This window comes from Mustela nigripes, chromosome 7 (genome assembly GCF_022355385.1).
Source record: "Mustela nigripes isolate SB6536 chromosome 7, MUSNIG.SB6536, whole genome shotgun sequence".
Classification (NCBI taxonomy): Eukaryota; Metazoa; Chordata; class Mammalia; order Carnivora; family Mustelidae; genus Mustela; species Mustela nigripes.
Genome location: NC_081563.1, coordinates 55540345 through 55564748, shown reverse-complemented (window position 1 = coordinate 55564748; position 24404 = coordinate 55540345). Strand labels below are relative to the sequence as shown.

The 24404-nt window shown below is 36.2% G+C and overlaps 1 long non-coding RNA gene across 9 annotated transcripts in view; it reads right to left on the bottom strand.

The window, feature by feature from the left end:
* Positions 1–24404, bottom strand: part of LOC132021494 (uncharacterized) — a 219177-nt gene that overhangs the window by 4565 nt on the left and 190208 nt on the right. For 8 of the 9 annotated variants that reach the window (XR_009405360.1, XR_009405356.1, XR_009405357.1 and 5 more), the window contains 2 exons: positions 14120–14176; positions 1878–1977 (listed from right to left, as the gene is read on the bottom strand). This is a non-coding gene — a long non-coding RNA (uncharacterized LOC132021494). The remainder of the gene's footprint in view (positions 1–1877; positions 1978–14119; positions 14177–24404) is intronic. The other variant, XR_009405358.1, reaches the window with a different exon arrangement.

Genomic DNA, 24404 nt, shown 5'->3' with positions numbered 1-24404 from the left:
CAGGTTGCACAAAGCAGTCTGAGGGATTAAACCAACAAAGCCTGCTCAAAAGTATTGAGTTTCTGAAAGTGTAATCTTCCTATCTGTGATTCACACTCCTAGAATGGAGAGGATTCCTCATTTACTTTGACTTTGCCATATTAATCTTACTTTACAAATACACGCAGTGATTTATATCATGTTTAATTAACTGATTGAGGGCTCCAGTGGTAAAAATGGCATCGCATTAAGCTCTGTCCGTATGGCAAATTCGAATCACATCTTTAGCCTTGCAAGAACAAAATATCCCGAGAGTCACTGATGACAGGATGTAGGAATTGAAATCAGGTCCCTCCTGTTGTTTGAGAATCCAGGGAGGGTGCCTGCCATATGCCCGTCACTTCCAGGGGGGGAAATGACAGGATAAAAGAAAGGAAGGCTATAGTTCTTCCAATATGTTCAAATCTCAGATGAAAATGATTGTGCAGCAGTGCTGTACAGAGGCCAAGATTCACATGAAAGTGCATATCCCAAACTTTGCAGAGAGCTTAATGAGAGGGTTTTGTGCTGTTTTGTGTTTTTTTATTTTGTTTTATTTTTTTCTGAAATGGCTGCCCAGGGTTTTGAGAACTGATAGATGGAAATGCTGTGGTTTGGAGTCGAATACAATAAGCAGGGAAATAAAAAAATAAAATTAAAAAGGGAATTCTTATCTAATAAAATATATGTGCACTGTGATTCAATAAAAAGTAAATTAGGTTTGACTGCTGAAAACCACACATTGGGATACCAGTTTCAAAGTCAGCATTTTTGGATGTAGAAGTTGTCTAATTTTTCTCCTCAAAAATCTGTGGTGATTATTTATGACATCTAAAGAAAAAAAATGTAAACTGACTACTGATTTCCTCCAAATAATTTCTTTGAAATTTTAAAATGCATTTTAAATTATCTTAGTAAGACAGCATAATAAAAGTTTGAAAAGGGGAAAAAAATCAGTTTTACTCCTTAACAATGAGGATTCACATTTTTGTCCATCCTCTTTTATTGCTTCATTATTTGCATGTCTTAAAATCATTGTAATCATTTTATACTTTGATCTTACAGACTGAATTATTTCACTTAATATTTTACTACATATTTCCCCTACTGCTATATACCCATAATTTTTATTGGCTGCATAATATTTCACCAAATTAATGTTATGGTTTCTCTAACCATGCTTCTATTGTTAGATATTAAAACACCTTCTGATCTTTGTTATTATAAATAACATTAGAAAGACAATTTTATACATATGGCTTTTTTTTTTTTTTTTTTTACATTTTGAATTATTTCCTTATGTAGTTTCCCTATCTACTTACAGGTAGATTCTGTACCTATACATTTCTTTAAACAGTGTGTAAGAAATTTTTCTTCCAAAGGAAAGTGGAAAGAAAAACATTCTGTGAGGTATCACTATATAGAATACCTTCCCTCTATGTAGAATCCACAAAAAAAAAAAAAAAAATTCAAACTCAAAAAAACAAAGAATGAAAAGTGTTTGCCACGGGCTGCAGGAAGGGGAGAATACGGAGAGGTCTGTAAAAATGTACAAACTTCCAACTTTAAGAATAAGGTCAGACAATCTAATTTAAAACACAGGGACATAGTTGTTGACACTGTATTGTATAATTGAAATCTGCTAAGAAGGTAGAGCTTAAACGTTCTTACAAAATGAATAAATGAAGGAAGGAGTAAGTGAAGGGACGAATGTGTTAATTAAGCAGATGGTAGAAGTCCTCTACAACACATATGTATATCAAATCCTCATGATACACACTTCCAATATCTTACAATTATATATTATTATACTTCAATAAAGCTAAAATATTTTTAAAAAGAAGACATGAAAATCTTACCTGAACTTAGCAGGCAGTCTGAGGATGATGGCTTCGCTCCTGTAGCAAAGGACTGGCAATTGAAAAGGTATTTCATACCCATGTTGTGTCCTTTCCTGCTCTGTAAAAGAAGGGTACAATAACAATGAAACAAAATCAGAATTTCCTATTTTGTCTTACTTATCATCTGTCATTTCTCTCTAGAAATAAAAGTGTGCCTTTAAGTAAAATTAAAGTTTTGAAAATGTGTAAGTTTCCTAGGGAGTACTGCAAATAGACTATTAGAGCAGGACACAGTTCACTTTTTCAAATGACCATTGTTTGAGCTTTACCTGAAGTGTGGTCCTAATAATTAATAATCCTAGATGTTTTCATGACATTAGTTTAGAATATGATGAACTGGGTAAGTGAGGCAATATATTTTAACAAAAACCACTTTGGAGTTTGACAAGGAATTCAAACTTTTCCCCTATGGTCTGTAACTGCCCAAGCAGCTTGTAAAAAGAATAATCACCTCAACTTTTTCACCGAAATCACTCAAAATAGAATAGTTCAAGATGGTTTCATTTGGAAGTAGTAAGTTTCAAAACACTGTGTGCTACAGTTTATATTAATTGTTGGTTTCAATTCCCAGTGCTCTAGATTTTCTTAACCATCCCTTATATATTTATTTCCAAAATATATATAAATCCCTCGTTTTTATTTACAGCCATTTATCAAAAAGTTATCTGATTTATTTAATTTGGTCTGCAATTTCATGAAACACCCTCAAATTCAATTCAAGTCTATATTAGGATTCAGATGACATGTTTTTTAACAATTTGGAGGCCGGAAGTACATTTCTCTTTAGATGGTTTCTTCCAGTTGATATTATGATTGGTCAGGTAATATAACATCTTTTGTTTTCCAAGTTTATTCCTTTTCTATAAAATCTATTTCTTTTCTACAGTTTAAAAACAAAAGATAAACACTCCCTATGAGGCACTGGAAGGAGAAGCAATTAATGTGAATTTGATAAAACATAATGTGGTGGACTGACAGTAAAAACGCTATGCTTATTTGATTGTTGACTAGTTTTGTCTTTAAATAATGGTCTTCTTTTGGCATTTAATGTATATTTGTTCGCAATAAACATAATTTATGAATATTTTAACACATGTGTACTCAGTGGGGTGGATTATCATACTGATATAAATAGAATTAATGAGCAGTCAACCTGCCACATGTCATGACATATGACAGGGCAGCTAGAGCACAGAAATAATTCTTGTAGTTTCATAATAAAGCTTTTTTCTTAGTTTGACTTTCTAAAACTACAAACAATCTTTATTTTCCCTTTATTTTGGAATATGGTTAACCAACTAGGAAACAGGGTTCAGGTTTTACTGTAAGAGTCCACTTTTTAACACTCAAAAAACTATTTTCTTGCCCTCTTCAGAGCATAATGAGTACATTTGGGCAAATTAACGCTATTCAGCCAAATTTCAGAGAATAGGTAATAGATTGACAATCATATTGCTTATTTCAACTAAAAGAAAAAAAAAAAGCCCATATATTCCTTTCTCCTTTTCATTTTGTGGCAACATAATGATCACACCCAACTGCTGATACCAGATCTTTACAAGAACAAAAACTTTCAAAATACTCCTAAATTCTGAAACAAATCTGATGGACATATTGCCTGGATAAAATTGTCCTGAAGAATACATCTTCTTAGCCAGTTATTTGCTCTCCTTGCTCACAAACCAACAATATGGTAAGCGTGCCTAATAAGATTTTTTTTTAAGGGAGTAAACTCAGTGGCATACAGCCACCTCTTCAAATAGTAAGGGGGTGAACATAGATATGCAAAATCTTCAGTTTCACCACACTGATCTAACAAAGAATTATCTTCATGAGGAGGCAATTTGAAATTTAAGATTAATCTTTATTTTCTTTTATTATTTGTATAGCTTAATTATGGGTAAAAATGGGAAAAATTAAACTAGCATGTGAATGCATTGTCTGAATGATCTGGCAGAAGGGAAGCTTTGGCAAAGAGAGAGAACCAGGACTTTTTAGAGACACAGATGGCAGGGTTACAGCCTTTATTCCTCTTATCTTTTCTTTTCAAAGAGAATATTCAAAGCTTTTTGCCACTACCAACCCTCCACTCTTAACTTCGCATTTAAAACTACTGACTTCCAAAACCCAAAACTCTGTCTTAAAACTGGCAATCCCCAGGATACTTTAGGGAAATGACTGAACAGGACACCATGCTCCTGGTCATCTGTCAGAGGAGGGGACCGCACTGTGTGGGGCTGGGGGCTGATCAACTTCCCCTGAGTGACTCCCTTGGGGAAATTCAGCTCTTTCACCGGCAAAGAAAATGGGCACCACCTAGTGCTTTTTTGATGCAAAGGCTGTTTGTGCTGGAGTGGATGTGAGTGGGCATGACTTGGGTAGCTGACCTTTCAAAGGAAAAAAAAAGGAGTTAGGTGGCTTCAACCTCTAAGTCCAGAAAAGAAAGGAGAGGAAAGGAAGAGAAGAGAATAGGAAAGGAAAGGGGAAAAGAAAAGAAGAGAAAAGAAAGGAAAGGGAAAGGGAAAGGGGAAAGGAAGAGAAGGGAAGGGGAGAGAAAAGAAAAAGTGACACTCTTCAGACAAATGAATTCAGTGCTTCCAAAGTACGGATTTCCTTAGGGTTGTTTCCTTTTTCCTTTTTCCTTTTTTTTTCTTTTAAATAATTGTTGGTCTGTTCAAGAAAAATAACATTTTTACTTACTAAGATGCTAATTTCCCCCATATCATTTTTGTCTCTTCATGCAGTCTGCTGGTAACTTGTAAAAATTTCTAAGAATTTTCATTGCACCCTAAGTGACAAGGGAAAGCAAGTCATCCCCCACCCCCAAATCTATTCTAAAAAAGAGCCTGTCTGGAGTTCTCCTAACACAACAAATAGCTTTTATGAAAAATGGTTTGTAGCACAAAATCTTTTGCAATGCAATAAGATCAAGTTAACCCTCATGCCTCTAGGAAAAAGCCTACGAAGTTTTATCTGATTGGCAAAATGGACCCAGATATGAGTTCAAGGATTGAGTACACTTTGATGAAATTTCACAGCAATGAAGTCTGATTATCTGAATGACTGCTTAAGCCCTTTAAAAAATAACTCAGGGAAGCACTGTATTTTTTTATTGGGAAAACAGATGGTCCTGTAGGGAAGAGTAGCTCTTCCATATAATAATAGCTATCCCATACTGTTTGCTTTTTCTACAGCACCTTGCTTACCACTGTTGTTTTAAAAAAATAATGATGATGATTTCTCTGTTGCTAAAGGTGAATTGTTCTGCAATAAAATTAGAAACCTTAGTGTAGGCAGGATGGAGGGAGTAACCTGCTACCCATAACTCGATTTACAGGGCCTGCTACACATCCAGGAACTAACCAGCTGACTGTGAACTCATTAGGGATCTGCTTATCTGATATGCTACACAACAGAATCCAGACAGAAAACAGACTTCGAAGAAACAGACAAAAATTATTATAATTGCTCTCGGGTAAGAGCTCAGTGTCTGTGCTAAGCAACCTGGGTATAAAGGAATGAAGGAAGCAAAACCCAAGATGATGAACTTTCCTCCTTTGCCTTCAGCAAAATTTCTCTAAAATGGTGATAACATTACTTAGGGCAACTGTATTACGAACTAAATTTAAAAATTTAAAGCACTCTCATATCTTTAGCCATTTGATTGCTGTAAGTTGAGATATTAACATAAGTGATTTATTAAGATAAATTTTAAATTTTATACCAAAGAGGGAAAAAAAAATCTTAAACTGTGTTTTTTTTTTTTTCTATAAACAGCAAGAAAAAATAAAATGAATTGATCTCTTTGAGATTTCCCTGGTACTAAAATATACATCTTGAGGTTTATAATTAAACAGAAGATCTTGTCTTGGAAGGTTTGATCAGTTGAAGCCATGGGTGTGGCTGAGCCTGTGTTTGTCCATATATGTACCTACAGGATAAAAGAGGAAGGTGATTGTCTTAATCATCTTTTAAATGAAAGCTGTTTGATGTTTTGCTTTCGAGTTGAAATCCTCTAGTATCAATATCAATCACCATTTTGGTCAGCCTCACAAACAAACAAAATCTTGCTTTTCATTTCCTTCCCTTTCTGCTCATCTGTCCTCCCCTTTTCCCTCCTGCCCGCTTTCCCTGAATGCTATAGTTCACAGTGAAACCCTCTGGTAATGACAGCCCTGAAGTGATAATGTACTTTCCTGCCTTCCTGTGAACAGTAGCACTTGATCCTGCCAAGGGTGCCATCTCAATGGCAGAAGGATGCTTTCCTATTTTCTAGAGGTAAAAGGGACCCGTTCAATTTACTGCCTTGACTAACTCAGCAGTTTCACTAAGTTCAAGCGCCAAGATAGATATTTTATTAAAGAAGAAGAAAAGGAAAGAGGAAAGGGAGGAGGAGGAAGAGGAAAAGAAAGGAAAGAAGAGGGGAGGGAGGGCAAGAGGATAATCAGTCTCTTGTTTTGTTCAGTACCATCAGCAAAACCAAACATTTTGTTTTGTTTTTTTTTTCCCTTCTCCCTAGGACTCACAGTAAATACGGAGTTAAGGCGAGCAAAACCAAATAAAAGCATGGAACGTGGAGAAAATAAAACAAAGGATCTGCTCCTGCGGTAATGGGGGCTCTGTGGAATAGTGGTATCAGCATGAATTAATGCATGTATCTCCCCATTCCCCCTCCTTCACCTGTGACAGGAGCCTGTGGCCTTGGCACACCTGGTCAGGTGGCATCTGGGCACTCAGCCCAAGTGCTCAGCGTGCCAGAGTGGCCCACTGTCCTCACACTTCCCTTTTTAATGCATAGTGTGTCATTCTGCCATGGTAACCAAACTGAGAATAATCAATAGTTCTAACCAAGTATCTGCTATTTTAAGAAGAGATCAGAATAATTTCTTAGCTGTGAGGAAGACATGAGAAACTATTTGTTAAATATAATTGATCTTCCCTGCTTCAGGACTCACATCACTTGGATGAATATATAATACAGAAAACAGTGATATCTGTTTGTTTGAAGACACTTTGCTAATGTCAGTGCTGTTTTACTTTATGGTTTCATAAGCACAAGTCCACCTGGGGAAGAGGAGGAGGAAGCCTGTGGACAGAGGCAAGAAAGAAGGGACCCTGCTTTGAGTGCATATTATGCTATAGGCACAGTACCACACTTTTTTCCATATAAGAAACCAGTGAGATAGGTATTTGAGGCCAAGTCTGTCTTGCCACACAGCCCATGTTTTTCTGCCATACCAATGACCGAAACTCACAGTGAGAAATACATTCTATAATATAACCCAACATACACATATGCTACTGAACCAGCTTCATGAAATAATACTGAACTTTATACATGCAGCTTACTCTGATTTTAGTCATCCTGTTGATTATAGTTCAATTCTTTAAAATTCTGGTTGCAGTTCCACTAACCGATCTTATTAGGCCACTATTGTGGCCTAACTAGAATTTCATAAATGCCACACTGCATCATATTGCCCTTCAAAATTTTATTACGGTGGACGTGGTATCAGTATAATACCCAAAAGCATACTTGTAGATGGTGGAAAGTTCTGTCTATACGATTCAAGTTTTCAAGTTTTTCATCTAGGAATTGAGAGTTATTTACTCCCTGAAACTCTTATGAAATTAAATTCATTGGTAGTGTTCATTTGCTTCTCAAAGAATCTGAGATGGTACGTTTATTAGCAATAAAAGACATAAAAAGGAATAATTATTACTATCATTGCTATTGTTAACAATCACTGTGAACTCACTACCTGCCAGCCACTGTTCTATGAGCTTTAAATACGGTCACATATTTAATTCTCACATTCATTTATGAAGTAGGCAAATAACATTACCTCCATTTTGAGCCACAATTCCTTCGTCTTCTTTATCGCAAATCTCCCTTTCTGAAATGTTATTATGCACCTCAGAAGGTGAATGAGATGGTGACTATGACTCAAGGAAATGGCATTTCTATAGTTTAAGTGAAATTTAAAAAGCCTATACATCATCTGGTTGGTTTGATGAATGAACTGGTTTTTGAATAATAAATCATGTAATTAAAAAAATTATAAAAATCTTCCAGGATATATAATAATAGGTTCACATATATTTGCCTTCAAGTAACACAGATTCAGAGTCATTGGGAAATTTTAGTTCCAAGGCTGACTGATTCAGCAGCTCATAGATGTCATCAAGTACCTAGAGTCTTTCAGTCTTTCCACGGCCCTGTCCTTTACCATCTTTGTCCTACGATAGCTGCTCACTTCCAGGATTCATACCCCGACTCCACAGTAAAGCAGCAAAACCTCTTTTTCTCAGGAGTAAATTAAATGCTCCTTAAATCGTGATCAGCATTTTTGTTTGGCTAAACATGAGCATAATGATTCCGAAGCCCAGTCACTGGCGAGGGAAATGGGATCACCACTAGGTGATCTGGACTAGGAAGGGTACTCCCCCAGAAATGGGAATGAGGCCGCCTGCCCTGGAGCACATGGGTCTGCGCATAAGGAAGGTGGAGTCTCGTGAAAAAATATATACGGACTAAGAAGTGTCTGAGGCAAAGGGGAAAAATGTTTTGAAGAAAAGATTTGTAGAAATAGAAAGTAGAACTACTCCCCATCATTTAATACATTTAACGTTTCACAAGAAATAGCAAACCTAACAAGAAGGAAAGAATCCTCTGTGTATTTCCTGTTTACTCTGAAATTAAAAGGACCCAGTGTTTTCACTACCAGAAAGAAGAAAAGTAGGTAGGCTAATGAAACAAACATCTGAAAAGTATCACTGCTCATGAAAATAAACATATAACATCGTATTTAATACACAAAGGCATCTTGGCATTTGACAACTACTACAAGGTGAAACATTACAGAAATGACTACTTCTGGCTTTCCGGGTGGATTTATTCTAAATCATTGAACATAATCTCCTGAATGAAAACTTAGTTGTGGTTTTGAAGAATATCCATATGATAGACTAATATTGTTTACTAAGTTTTAATAGAACCTACAATCTCCTATAAATGATTGGGTTTTTTTTTTTCCTTCCTATCTTATTGCTTCTGAGAAAGCTGGTTCCCTCGTCAAAAACACACAGTGTTTTTTTTTCTTTTAATTTTAAATTTTGACCTAATTTCAGACTCACAGAAAAGAGTTGCAAGAACTCCTGTCTTTAAAAAAAAAAACTGATTTTTAAATTTTTTTAATTTTTAATTTATTAATCAAAAAAAAATTCCTGTATAGACTTCATCCACATTCCCCAAATGTCAGTATTTAACCATATGTGCTTTATCTATCTCTGTTTTGTGTGCATGTAAACACAAGGACAGGCATACACTCATATGTATATGCCTTACATGCACATCTATGTTTTGTGTATATGCATACAAACATGTTTTCTCAATCATTTTGAGAATAAGCTACAGATGTGATCCTCCTTTAGCCTTAAATACTACTGTTTCCTAATAAGGAAGGACATCCTCTTACAAAACTACACACAAATACCAGAATCAGATAATTAACATGAATACAGTATTACTATCTAGTTTATAGATTTCATTCAGAGTTTATTGAGTATCACAACAATGTTTTCATGGTGCAAAATATCATGGATCATGCACTGCATTTGGTTGTCATTTCTCTTTTTCATCTTTATTCTAAAATAGTTCCTTAATCTTTTTCTTAGCAAACTGCTTTTAATATTGATCTTTAGAAAAAGTAATTAAGAAAGCAAACATAATTCCAAAACCAATGGATTTGTATGAATGCTTGTTTGTGATTTGTGCTGTATATGAGGCTTTCCTTTAGCAAATATGGTTCCTATAACTGTATGTCCACTGTTCTTTTACAAATGTGTACCTGAGCCACGGAATATGAAAGACATACTATGGAACAAGGAGATCCATTAGCCTGTTACTAATCAATTTATCTATTGCCCATAAATAGCTACAACAACATTCCAAAACACCTGAAACATTTCTAGGTTTTATAAAAGAAAAAAACTGAAGACATTATAGAAAGAAAAAAAAAAACCTTACAAAAACATTCATTTCCATAACTACATGCCTAGATGCAATCCTTAGAAGTACTTCAATCTAAATAATTAGAAAAGGGGTGTTTATAATTGTTTAAAGGTTCAATATTTCTGAACTAATGTGCAGGATTTGGCTTATGAGTATAAGAATAAAGACATTCAGATCAATTCTCTTATCTTTTTTATTAACATTTGAATTAGCTTACCAAAAAATTCACATATTTAAAAGTCCACTAAAGCCTAAGAAGCTCATTTTCTTTCACAGTGCACACTGATGGTTTTAATTTTTCAATCTTTTAGATTGCATCTACATAGCAGCAAGCAGATCCTTTAGGAATAATAGTTCCAAAAAGGCTTGGGCAAGTGTGTCTTACATATAACTCTCTTTCTGAAGGCCCCAATCAAACATGTCCTAATTTTTTTTCAAACCAGTATATTCTATCATACAAATGAGAAGTCACCTGGCAACATGATTATTTGTCATCATGTTTTAGCCAACTCCTGACCCTCCCTCTTCTCTCCAGTCTTACGAAAGAGAAGAAAGAAACTACAGGGAAGAAGAGAATATTCCCAAATGGGCTGAGGTAAAGCATCCAGATCTGTAGCTGGAGTTATGATACACTGATTCATTCAAAAACCACTTTCTCAAGTTGATGTTTTTTTACACCTATTTTAAAAATAGGGCCATGGCCCTAAATTAGGATTAGTAGCAGGAAACCCTTACACTGTTTTCAGCAGTGAAAACAAATGATAAACCTTTTCTTCTCCCCACTACAGAGTTTTAATACATCAGGGAGGAAATCATTTCTTCACTTGTGTTCAGTTCAAGATTATACTCAAGTCTGATTGCAAAAGCCCATTTATATGGAAGAAACAAAAGGCTAACAATGCTCTGGTTAGAGTGCCAGAGGCTCAATGTTTACAAGAAATTGAGGGGAAGATTAGAGAGTAATTTTCTCCTGGAGAATGATGATGGTTTAGGGGTCTTTGTAGGGAAAGTCCTTTGCTAGGATTAAATGCAGGATTATTGGTAGAGAATTGAGAAATTGAAATGGAGAGCCTCTTACAATGGCAATTTAGTCAGAATATCCAGGAAGTTCTTGAAATGTGAACTCTAAGGAAATGGGTAGTACTCAAGAAAAAAAAAAAAACCTTCTATTCTAGGAAAAAAAAAAAAAAAAAAAAAAACCTCCCTACTTCAAGTGATAACATCACGAGTCACAAAGCAATGGAATTGCCTTTACTTTCCAAGGAAAACCAAGAGATCAATAGCATGGTGATTTGACTCAGCTTTTCGGTAACAGTGCAAGTTCAAGAAAATCCTAATGAGGAAGAAATCAATAATCTGATCTACAGATATGGCTATATCATGGCTAAAGAACAATATTTAGAAACTGAATTAATGTAGGGCATCTGGGTGGCTCAGTCAGTTAAGCATCCAACTCTTAATTTCAGCTCAGGTTATGATCTCAGGATAGTGAGATTGAGCCCCACATCAGGGCTCCATGCTCAATGGGGAGTCTGTTTCTCTCTCTCTCTTTCTCTCCTTGTGTCCCTCCCCTACATCTCTCTCTCAAATAAATAAAATCTTTTTTTAAAAAAGGAAACTAAATTATATTACTTCTTTTCTCTAATTTCAAAAAGTCAGTGAAGTATGTGAAATGAAAAATTTCATTTGAAAACAATAACTAATGCACAATTTTGAACTTGACACTATTCCTAAGACTACATTGGTTTCCAAATTACCTACAAAATAAAAATCAAATCTGTTGTCTGAAAATATCAACAAGAGTTTTGGCAAGAAAGAGCTGAGAGTTTAATGTAGAATAGTCCTCTGCCCCCTTATGCTTAAGGGATATGTCCCAAGACCTCCAGTGGATGCCTGAAACCAAGGATAGTACCAAATCCATTATATACTGTTGTTTTACCCTATACATACCTCTGATAAAATTTAATTTATATTTTAGGTACACAAAGAGTTTAACCACAAGGGCACACAGGTGGCTCAGTTGGTTAAATGTCTGCCTTTGGCTCAGGTCATGATCCCACAGTTCTGGAATCAAGTCCTACATTGGGTTCCTTGCTCAGCCAGGAGCCTGCTTCTACCTGCCACTCCTCCTGCTTGTGCTCTCTCTGTCTCTTTCTTTTTCTAAAGAATTATTTTCTAAATAAAATTTTATTTTCTAAATAAAATCTTTTACCAAAAAAAAAAAGGAGCTCCAATAACAATAAATGGTAAAAAAAAAAAAACAATTATAACAATATACTATAATAAAGTATGTGAATTTTGTCTTTGTCTCTCAAAATCTTACTTTTCTATACTCATCCTTTTTCTTCTTGTGATGATATGAGAAAATAAAATGCCTACCTGATGGCATGAAGTGAAGTGAATGACATGGGCAATGTGACCTAATATTAGGCTACTACTGACCTTCTGACAACATGTCAGAAGAAGGATCATCATTTGCTTCCGGACCATAGCTGACCATGGGTAGCTGAAACTGCAGAAAGCAAAACAACAGATAAGGGGTAGGTATTGTAATTCATTAAAGGGACTATTTAATGAGATGTGGGTGGGTTAAGGGAATCTAAATAGGAGGCTGAGACACTCTGTAACTAGCAACAACCAGAAACCACTACTACTCATAGATCTGAAGGAGCCAGGAATCGGAGAAACAAGGTCATCATTGCTTTTGGAGAGTTGCAGCCATGGAAAAGAGGGCAACCAACAGATCCTCTAGTCAAAGATCTATCCATTGTTCTCAACCCTGGCTGTACACAGGAACTTTAAGAATTATTGACACCTGGGTCTCACCCCTTAAGATTCTGATGTAATGTATATGGGATGTAGCCAGGGCATCAGGTTTTTAAAAACCTCATAGATAATTCTAATGTATATAGCTAAAGTAGAGAACCATTGTCAAAGAGGGATGGACACAGTCAGTGCTGGAATGTAGACATCCAAGGAAGGGAAAAATATCTAACCCCTGACACTTACAGAGTGGACCTCAGAACACCACAGCAATCACCCAGGAGTTTGGCAGAAATGTAGAACTGTGGACTACACCTCAGACCTAATTATTCAGAATTTTCACTTCAGAAAGATTCCCAAGTAATTTGTAGGCATATTAAAGTTTGAGAAGCCCTACTTTAACCTATTCTTTTCTTGTTTTTCCTTGTCCTACTGGTATTTCTCATTAGCCCAACTCCAGTGGAACTCAGAGACTGGGGGAGCTTAGATAATTCATTCATAATGGTTAGTCTCCCTAGGACACAGAATAGGGCAGAAAAGTGCAGAGAGAATGAATCTGGATAGATCAAAAGAATTTAATCTCACCAAAGTGATACAATTTTCTTCTATTTTTACCACATTTCCAGAAATAACTTATTCTCCATTCTACCAGAGAATCCTAAAACACACACTTCACTTCCATGCATTCCTTCCACAAGCAATTTTTGGCATATACTACACATAAATACTATACTAGGTATTATGAAAGAAAGAAAATCTGTAAGAAATGGTACTTAGTTTCAATAAGTGGTAGAGTAGGGTAGACAAGTAATGGATAATCTGCAGGATTTCTTCCAGCAAGATGGCAAGTCCAGCTAACAGTGATGTTTACCCTTCTCAAGAATTAACAAGATATAATCATTTAACAACAACAGAATCCTTGAAATAAATACTTGAGTTTACAAGAACATGAAGAAAAATGCCTAGTTCCATAAATGAAAAGCATTCACCATGGGGAGCTGACTCAGTGCTATGGGGCTACAGGGAGGAATGACAGGTAGAAGAAGGTAAGAGATACTGGAAAAGAAACAAGAATCAGGGTGTCTGGGTGGCTCAGTGGGTTAAGCCTCTGCCTTCAGCTCAGGTCATGATCTCAGGGTCCTGGGATTGAGCCCTCGGACCCTCTGCTCAGCAGGGAGCCTACTTGTGATCTCTGTCAAATAAATAAATAAATAAAATCCTTTAAAAAAAAAATCTATCCTTTAGCATAGAATATGTTGGAGAGGGGGATCCCCTGAGAAATCAAAACCACAGGCCTTTACATTGTATGGGTTTCATGTCCATACCAGAAAATTATATAAAATCTGATCCTATAGAGATAATACCCCAACAAATGTAAAGCTCTCCCAATTTTTAACTCCCAAAGAACAATTACACAACTCACCTGCAAAAAAGTCACGTGACTGAGAGTCAGCAGACAGAATATGAACAGGAAAAGAACCTAGAGAAAATGTATACAACACAGCTATGTAAAAATATCTATGTAAAAAAAATTAATGCAAAATAAAGGCAAACTGAAGGAATAAAAATTCATAAGAACAAAACACCAAGAAAAATGAGCAACTAGATTTTAAAAATAACCAAATAATACTTCTAGAAATGAAAACTATAATAAAATTAAAAGCAATAGATATTATTAAAAACTGAGAAAATAACAGAAGAATTAGTAAACTGAAGAACAGATCTAAAGAAATTGCCCAGAAAATCCTGTACAGAGATGGAAAATATGAGAAGACAAGTACAAGTGCATATGCACACGTGTGTGTGCGCGCACACACACACACACACACACTCTTCCAGAGTAATTTGGAGAAAGAAAGTGAGGCATTCCTGAAGATATAATGAACAAGAGTTCCCAGAACTGATTAAAGTCATGAATCCACAAATTCCAGAATCATGAATCCTAAGCAGGAGAAAACAAATTTAATTATGTATAAGCACATCAAGATGACAATGCAGAACACCAAAATAAAGAAAAAAAGATAGAAAAACATAAATGCTAAAAGAATTTGCCACTCCAAATATCACCCGTTTTATTTGCAAATAGTCACAATGAAGAAGGTACTTCAGAAGCAAGGAAACTGAATGGAGAAGCACAGCACAGAGGTAATGATGAACAAAGAAATTAGAAAACCATGGAAATTTCTAAACAACCAATGACTACAAAATTAAGTTTATATGCTGACTTATTTGTGGAGGTTAAAAATACAAGTTGGGGGGGGGGGCGCCTGGGTGGCTCAGTGGGTTAAGCCGCTGCCTTCGGCTCAGGTCATGATCTCAGGGTGCTGGGATCAAGTCCCGCATCGGGCTCTCTGCTCAGCAGGGAGCCTGCTTCCCTCTCTCTCTCTCCGCCTGCCCCTCTGTCTACTTGTGATTTCTCTCTGTCAAATAAATAAATAAAATCTTTAAAAAAAAAAAAATACAAGTTGGGGAAGACTTAATTCTGCTAAAATGTCAACTCTTCCCAAGTTGACCTATAGAGTCAATGAAATCCAATTCAAAACTACCATGCTTTTTTGTAGACACCAACAAGCTAATACTAAAAATATATATGGAATATTTTTTCATGGGTCTGTTAGCCATTCACACGTCTTCTTTAGAAAAGTGCTGTTCGGGGTGCCTGGGTGGCTCAGTGGGTTAAAGCCTCTGCCTTAGGCTCAGGTCATGATCTCAGGGTCCTGGGATCGAGCCCCGCATCGGGCTCTCTGCTCAGCAGGGAGCCTGCTTCCTCCTCTCTCTGCCTGCCTCTCTGCCTACTTGTGATCTCTGTCTGTCAAATAAATAAATAAAATCTTAAAAAAAAAAAAAAAAAGAAAAGAAAAGAAAAGTGTCTGTTCATGCCTTCTGCTCATTTTTTGACTTGTTTTTTGGGTGTTGAGTTTGAGAAGTTCTTTATAGATCCTGGATACCAGCCCTTTATCTGTAGCATCATTTGCAGTTATCTTTTCCCATTCTGTGGGTTGCCTCTTTGTTTTGTTGATGGTTTCCTTTGCTGTCCAGAAGCTTTTTATCTTGAAGTCCCAAAAGTTCATTTTCACTTTTGTTTCCCTTGCCTTTTGGAGCTGTGTCTTGAAAGAAGTTGCTGTGGTCAATGTCAAAGAGGTTACTACCTATGTTCTCCTCTAAGATTTTGATGTATTCCTGTTTCGCACTGAGGTCTTTCATCCATTTTGAGTTTATCTTTGCATATGGTGTAAGAGAATGGTCAAATTTCATTCTTCTGTAGGTAGCTGTCCAATTTTCCCAGCACCATTTACTGAAGAGACTTTTTTCCATTGGATATTTTTTCCTACTTTATCAAAGATTAGTTGACCATAGAACTGAGGCTCCATATCTGGGCTCTCTATTCTGTTCCACTGATCTATGTGTCTGTTTTTATGCCAGTACCATGCTGTCTTGGTGATCAGAGAAATTCAAATCAAAACCACATTGAGATACCACCTTATATCAGTTAGAATGGCAAAAATTGACAAGGCAGAGGGCACTGGGGTGGCTCAGATGGTTGGGCGTCTGCCTTCAGCTCAGGTCATGATCTCCAGGTCCTGGGATCGAGTCCCATGTTGAGCTCCCAGCTCACCAGGGAATCTGTTTCTCCCTTTCCTTCTGCTCTGCTTCTTCCCTCACTTATACTCTGTCTCTGTCTCTGTCTCTCTCTCAAATGAATGAATAAAATCTTTAAAAAAAAATTGACAAAGCAGGAAGCAACAAATGTTGGAGAGGATGTGGAGAAAGGGAAGCCCTCTTACACTGTTGGTGGGAATGCAAGTTGGTACAGCCACTTTGGAAAACACTATGGAGGTTACTCAGAGAGTTAAAAATAGAGCTACCTTGTGACCCAGCTATTGCACTACTGGGTATTTACCCCAAAGATACAGATGCAGTGAAAAGAAGAGGCACATGCACCCCAATGGTCATAACAACAATGCCCGCAATAGCCAAACTATGGAAGAAGCCGAAATGCCCTTCAACAGATGAATGGATAAAAAAGATGTATACAATGGAATATTACTCAGCCATCAGAAAAGATGAACACCCACCATTTGCATTGACATGGATGGAACTGGAAGAGATTATGCTAAGTGAAGTAAGTGGAGAAAGACAATTATCATATGGTTTCACTTACTTATGGAACATAAGGAATAGCATGGAGGACATTAGGAAAAGAAAGGGGAAAACGAAGGGGGGAAAATCAGAGGAGGAGACAAACTATAAGAGACTATGGACTCCAAGAAACAAATTGAAGGTTTCAGAGGGGAAGGGGGTGGAGAGATGGGTTAGCCCAGTGAAGGATATTAAGGAGGGCACATATTTCATGGAGTACTGGGTGTTATATACAAACAAAATATACTTAGCATACTTAGTCATTAGGGAAATTCAAACAAAAAACATGAGATACCACTATAGAAGCATTAGAATGGATAAAGTAAAATATAAAAAGATTTTTATTTTACTTATTTTTTTTAGAAAGAGAACACATGAGCAGGGAGGAGGGGAAGAGGGAATAAGAGAATCTGAAGCAGACCCCACACCCAGGGCTAAGCCTGATGCAGGGCTCAATCTCATGACCCTGAGATTACAACTTGATTTAAAACCAAGAGTTAGAAGCTTAACTGAAGGAGCCACCCAAGTATTCCTCAAAAGATTTTTAAATGACAATGCCAAGTACTAGAAAAAGATGTAAAGCAAGTAGAATTCTAATACATTGCTGGTGTGAATATAAAATAGTACAGTCACTTGGAAATTAGTTTGGCAGTTTCTTATAAAGTTAAACATATGTCCACCATACAACCCATTGATTCCACTCATAGATATTTACTAAAGTAAAATAAAAACCTGTGTGCTGACAAAAACCTGTTTATGAATCTTTACAGAAACTTTACCCATAATTACTAACAACTGGAAACAACTTAAATGTTCCCCAATCAAGGAATGGATAAACTAACTGTGGCATATCCATAAAATAAAATACTATTCAGTGATAAAAAGGAATGAATTATTAACATATGCAACAACATGAGATATATTTCAAATGTTTACATGAAGTGAAAGAATTAGACTCAAAAAACTATATGCTGATTGACTCCATTTGTATGGCATTCTGGAAAATGCAAAATTATAATGATAAACTGTTCCATGGCTGCCAGAGTTTAAGTAGGTGGGGAGAGTTTGACTATACAGGAGTAGCACAAGGATAATTGGTGGGTATGGCAGCGGGTGATAGACACGTTTTCTCCTTTTTTTTTTTTTTATTTCTACTTTATTGAAGTATAAATGACCAAAAAAAAAAGACCTCTAAGATAATTCAAGTCTATATCATAGTCATTTCATACACATAAAAATTGTGAATAAATTTCCCCCACCATGTTTTACATTAGATCTTCAGAACTTATTCATCTTAAGGTTTATAATCTTTTAGTAACTGTTCTGTTTTCCCAAGCTCTCAGCCTCTGGCAACCACTTTGTACTCGTTTTTTATGAATTTGTTTTTTATTTAGATTTCATTTATAAATGATGTCATACAGTATTTACCTTTCTCTGTCTGCCTTATTTTAGTTAGCATAATACCCTCAAAGTTTGTCCACACTTTTTACAAATGACAGGCTTTCCGTCTTTTTTGTGGCTGAGTAATATTCCATCATATATATGTACCACATCTTCTTTATCCATTCATCCACTGATAGACACTTAGGTTGTTTCCAAATTTTGGCAATTGTGAATATGTTGTTGCAATGAATACGGGAGTGCAGATTTCTCTTTGAGATCCTGTTTTTATTTCCTTTGAATATATAATCAGAAGACAGACTATGGCATATGGCATTTCTATTTTTAATTTTTTGAAGAACTGCCATACTATTTTCCATAACAGCTCCACCAATTTTCATTTCCCCCAAAGTACTCAAGGGTTCCCTCTTCTCCACAACCTCACCAACACCTACCTCTTATCTTTTTGATGACTGCTATTCTAACAGATGTAAGGTAGTATCCTATTGTGGTTTTGATGTGCATATTCCCTGATGCACAGTGATGTTGAGCATCTTTTCATGGACCTTTTAGCCATTTGTGTCTCCTTTGGAAAATGTCTATTCAGTTTCCCTGCACATTTTTTAATCTGATTTTTGGGGGGTTTTATTGTTTTTTTGAAATTGAGTTGTGTGAGTTCTTTATATACTTTTATATTAACCCCTTATCAGATATATAATTTGAAAATATTTCCTCTCATACTATAGGTTGCCTTCCATTTTGTTGATGGTTTCCTTTGTTGTATAAAAGCTATTTAGTTTGTTGTAGTCTCACTTACTCATTTTTGCTTTTATTGTCTTTGTTTTTGATGTCAGATTTAAAAAAAATCATTACCAAGACTGATGTCAAAAAGCCTACCACCTACATTTTCTTCTAGGGGTTTTATATCAGGTTTTACACTCCAATCTTTAATCTATTTTGAGTTGTTTTTGTGTATGATGTAAGATAAGGCTCTTGTTTCATTATCTTACATTCTAATACATATTTTGGCTTCTTTATAATAAATTAATTGATCATATGTGCATGGGTTTATTACTGGGCTCTCTATTCTATGTATCTGCTTTAATGATAATATCATACTATTTTGATTACTATAGCTTTGCAATATAGTTTGAAATCAGAAACTTTGATGTCTCCAGCTTTGTTCTACTTCCTCAACTATTCTATATATTGTGTAGTATATATCTGTGGTAGTTATTACATGAATCTAATAATTTGTCAGAACTCAAAGACCTGTACAGCAAAAACAGTGAGTTTTACTCTATATGACTTCAAAAATAAATGAAGAAAAATGTTTGAAATAAAACAGTAGACCACAATACCACTGTCTTAGTTTCCTATGGCTGCTGTAACAAATTACCACAAACTAGTGGCTAACAACAACATAAATTCAAGCTTTTATGCTTCTGAAGGCCAGAGTCCAAAACAAGTCTTTCAGAGCTAAAACCAAGGTGTAGACAGGGCCACACTCCTTTTTGAGACTCTAAGGGAGAATCTGCCCCTTGCCTCTTCCAACTTCTGGAGGTTGCTAGTAGTCCTTGATCAGTGACTAAATCACTTCTATCTCTACCTCCACAGTCACAGTGGCTTCTCCTCTTCTGTGTGAAATCTCCCTTTATAATGACACTTGCGTTATAATAACACTTGGGACTGCACTCAGGGCCCTGTGAATAATCCAAATCATCTCCCCATCTGAAGACTCTAATCTCATCTGCGAAGTCTTTGCAATGTAAGGTAACATTCACTAGCTCCAGGGATTAGGATGTGGACATTTGGGAGAGGGGAACTATTATCTGGCTTCCCACAATCATATTAAATAAGAAGAGACAACACAGGAAACTTTTAATGTACCTGTAGTATTCAACCTCTTTAGATAAGTAATAAAAACATAGGTGTTCATCCTCTGAATAGCAGAAAAGAAGAAGAAATGGAGCCATTTCTGGCTGAGTGAGTAGTTTGGAGAAGTAGGAAAATATATGATAAATTCAGGCTGTGGCAAATGACCAAAATATGGAGTATGTGGAGCATACATGAAAAAAAATACTTTTAAAAGACAGTTTGTAGCCAAATAATAGAACACCTTGAACCCCTTGTGTCATTTTGCAGGTCTTAGGCAGCCAGTACATATTTTCTGAGTGAGTGGGAATCAAACCAGTGTATTCATTAGTGTATAAAAGCATATGACGCATAACAGCACTTATTATGTGTCAAGAATGATTGAAGCATTTTAAATACTTCAAACATTTATCCTTAGAATAATCGCTTGTGTTGAATACTATTATTATCACCATTTTACAAATGAGGAAACTGAGGTACAGAAAGATCAAGTGGTTTTTCCCAAGGTCACACAGCTAATATGTCATAGGACCAGGATTTGAAAAGAAGAAGACAGCCTCCAGAGTCCTTAACTATTTACTAAGGAAGAGAAAGAGGGAGAAGGAAGGGAAATAAAGAATTCAAGAAGAGAGATTTAAAAAAAAGATTAAGGATGAAGAACAGAAAGTTAGAAGCAATACTCGGAAGTGCTGATGGAATAGAAATGGCGGGACAGAGGTCAGTTTTATCAAAGGAGCAACAAATGCTCCGTGCATTCCTTTCCAGTAGGGCTAGATTACATACATAAGGAGAGAATAAATCCCAGTCTCATCACTTGAAGTAAATCCACTAATGCCTTGGAGTCTCAGAGATCACCATCTTTCTTGGCAAAATATTTATCCTTCAAATCATTCCATGGGCCAATTGACAAATGTCAGGTTATACTCTTGAGCAGTCCAGTCCTGTTTTCTCGCATAAATATATGAACAAACACATCCACTTCACATAGACCCTATAACATTTCTGAGAATTGTAGACTTTTTTTAGATCTTCAATAAAGTAATGTAATAAATGCATTGTTGAAATTTTTTTACTGCTTTATATACGATTCCTGAGAATAGAACTGTGTCCCTTTTCCATAAAAGTGGACTGTTTCCTTTTGTGCAATTTCAAATATAATGTTTTATATCACTGTAGTTTCAGATGTTTATTTTTTATTATTGAGAGTCAAAAAATGAGCTCAGTTGGGAAACAAAATGTATGACTCCGCATGCCTTCAAAAATGCAAACCTGAAGCATTAAGTGGAACTTTCCCCAGGATACTGTGTTTCAGTTCCAACTGGCTGCTAATTACTTACAGTGAAAGTGTCACACTGCTCTCCTTTCAGCACTTTGTTGGCCAAGTGTCTCTGGCAATAATCTCTCAACACATAAGCACCATTCCCTTTCATCACATTATTTAATCAATAAAGCAATGCCCTCGCACCAGCCAGGCCCAGAGCCATCTTGTCACAAGTGCTAAATAAAGGAAACAAACACCAGTCCTGCCCTACAACCTCTCCATTAATAAACATGAATCGAGATTCCTTTAATACAAAATCCATTCTCTTGAACTTAACACTGCACACGTAGGCACATTTATGATGTTACAAAAGAAATTTTTTATTATGATGGTGAGATTAGACCAAGATCCACCCACATTTGGGTGAGGTTCTTTTGAATCAGCCTCTTCAATGCTGTTCACCAAGACAGATGTTTTCCTCACTTCCTGCCTGCATGAAGGAAGCCCACCTTGGCAGGGTCCTCCTCTCAGCAGGGAAGGAAGGGTTCCCTCTGCTGTTCAGTCTAAAAAGGAATGATAGGTGGACTTAGGATGCCCCATTTGCCCATTTCTCTCTACCAGGGATCCTCTATTATGGCGATGTTGAGCTTCCAAGGATAAAGTTTGGATCCCAATTCATTCTCTCCCATTTCTTACTGATTATGAAGCCACAGAAGAGAGAATGTCTTAGCCTTAGGCTCTCCCAAAAATCTAAAGCCTATGAAGCCTTAAAAGAGTGGGGTTAGTGTCTCCCCTTCATACCTCCATAGTCTAACAGATCCTGGCACATGCTAGATATACAACAGGCATTAAATGGTTGGATGACTTCTTTGGATACCATCAAGAATCACCTTCTATGGAAGCTAGCATTTATTATGCACATACTATGTGCAAGTTAATTTATTTAATCCTCTCTTTATAAAGATAAAACAAAACAAAACTGAGGAGCAACGAGAATGAGTAAGTCATCCACAGTCACAGCAGGTGAGAGACAGAGCCAGTATTTCAACCCACCCACTTTGACTCCAAAGCCTGTTCCCTCTTGACTGTTCTGCTGTTCTCCTCCCAAGTTTTATCAGACACATCATGACTTCCTAACTTTCTCTTACATGGTTGCATGGATAATTATATCATGAGAAACACTAGCCAAGAAAAGTATCAAAATAATAATTCACACTGGAAGACATCATTAATGTGTTTGGAAAATGTTAATCCCAATGATTGAGTGTACATTCTGCATGGGCATCTTTTGCTAAAAGCTACTGAGAATGCAACACAGTGCTAAGACTTCATTTGAAGAATGAAACTATTCTTACTGTATAGAACATGATTTGACCTATTAAGTCTCCCTACAGCTGAATATGGTTTGAAAAAGAAGTGCTAACTAGACAGGAAAATGTTAATATTAGAATGGATTTACATTGAAATATAATGTGCTCATTTACCTTTTTGAAAAAATCTGCTATTTGTGATTCAATTCCTACAAGTTTCAAGGTCTGGTTTTTTCCTGGGCTCCTTGGAATTGAAGAAGTTCTTATAACCAGCTGACATTGCTACCAGCATTTCTAGTGTAAGCCAGCTATCCCCAAATTCTCTGGCATTCAGGAAGCAGGAATCATGTTTTTGTAAAATAGATCACTCTGCTATCATTCCATTTTCTGTGAGAAGACTAGCCCCTCCACAATACTTCATGTGTTCCCAAAGGGCTTCCTCTCTGCAATTCCTAGTCCTCCCAAAATCAAAATTACCCCCCTTGCCCTCTGACCTCCAGGTGAAATCTTCTTCATTCCTACTTTGTCACAAGCATGGGAAAGAGCTCCTATTCCTTCATTACCAAAAGCATCATTAAATAAGGGCTGCTGTGTAAAACTGACTTTTATTAAGGATTATGGAAAAAAATCATATTACATCACAGATCAAAAACCAACTTCAAGTAGAATGCTTTATATCATAAATACATTCAACCATTCTGCAATAGGTAATCTCTCTGACCAACTCTCTCCCTTCAGCCCTGACCCTCAGCCATGTTCCCTTTCTATAAGACTTTTTAACACCATATTTCTTCTTCCAAAACAGTGCTCAAGCTCTAATACAACTCCTTCTTGAGTTGCCAGGAGAGAACAGTGAAATTCTTGTTATTTTATTATGTAAAGTGAATAAAGCAATTCCCCCAATATCTAGGTGGGTTGGGGGAACCACTCACTTTTTATAAGCAAAGATCCTAGAAAAAGATTTTCCTTAAAGAAAGCAAATCCTCTTTTTTGAAAGTAGTCCTATCAAAAGGCATCCAGCCACCTTTTAACCTTGTTTTTCTCAATACCGTATTGTTGGGAGTTATAGGAGATGAAGAGAGTTTTTCCTAAGTAATCAAATCTCTCAGCAATATGGATAACTACCCTTTATCCTAAAATAGTGCTTTAAATAAGATGCCTAGATAAAGTTAGCTTAAGTATTCTTTTCCTTAAGTTAGTTAAAAGTTAACAGTTAAAAGTTAAAAGTTAAGTTTCCTTAACTTTCCTTAAGTTTCCTTAAGTTAGCTTAAGTATTCTTTTCCTAAATAAAGTGTAAATACCTCCTCCCCTGCGTGATAAGCTAGTGTCCCCCTCCTCTGTGTGATAAGCTAGTGTCATTTAGGATGAGTGTCACACTGTTTGCACTGTTCAATAAATATTTGCTAAATAAATTGGTAATCACAGTCACTTCCCAAAGGAAAGGTGACAAAAGGTACAGGTAGAGTAAAATTACTTTATTTTCACTCTAAGAGCAAAAACTTTAATAATTGCCTTGAGTCTGTTTTAGCAAAAATTAGGCACTTGGTTTTCATTAGGAAAGACATTTAGAGATATTTCTCCTAATGAAAATCTAAACCCAGGCCTTTAAAATGGCTTAGTGATAGTGATGATTCTTCAGAGAGCTCACCAGTTTCTCAGCCCTATGGGACATGTTGATAATTCATTTTATAGGTCAAGTGCAAGTGCATTTATTAATGTATGCTCTGATCTAACCCACATTG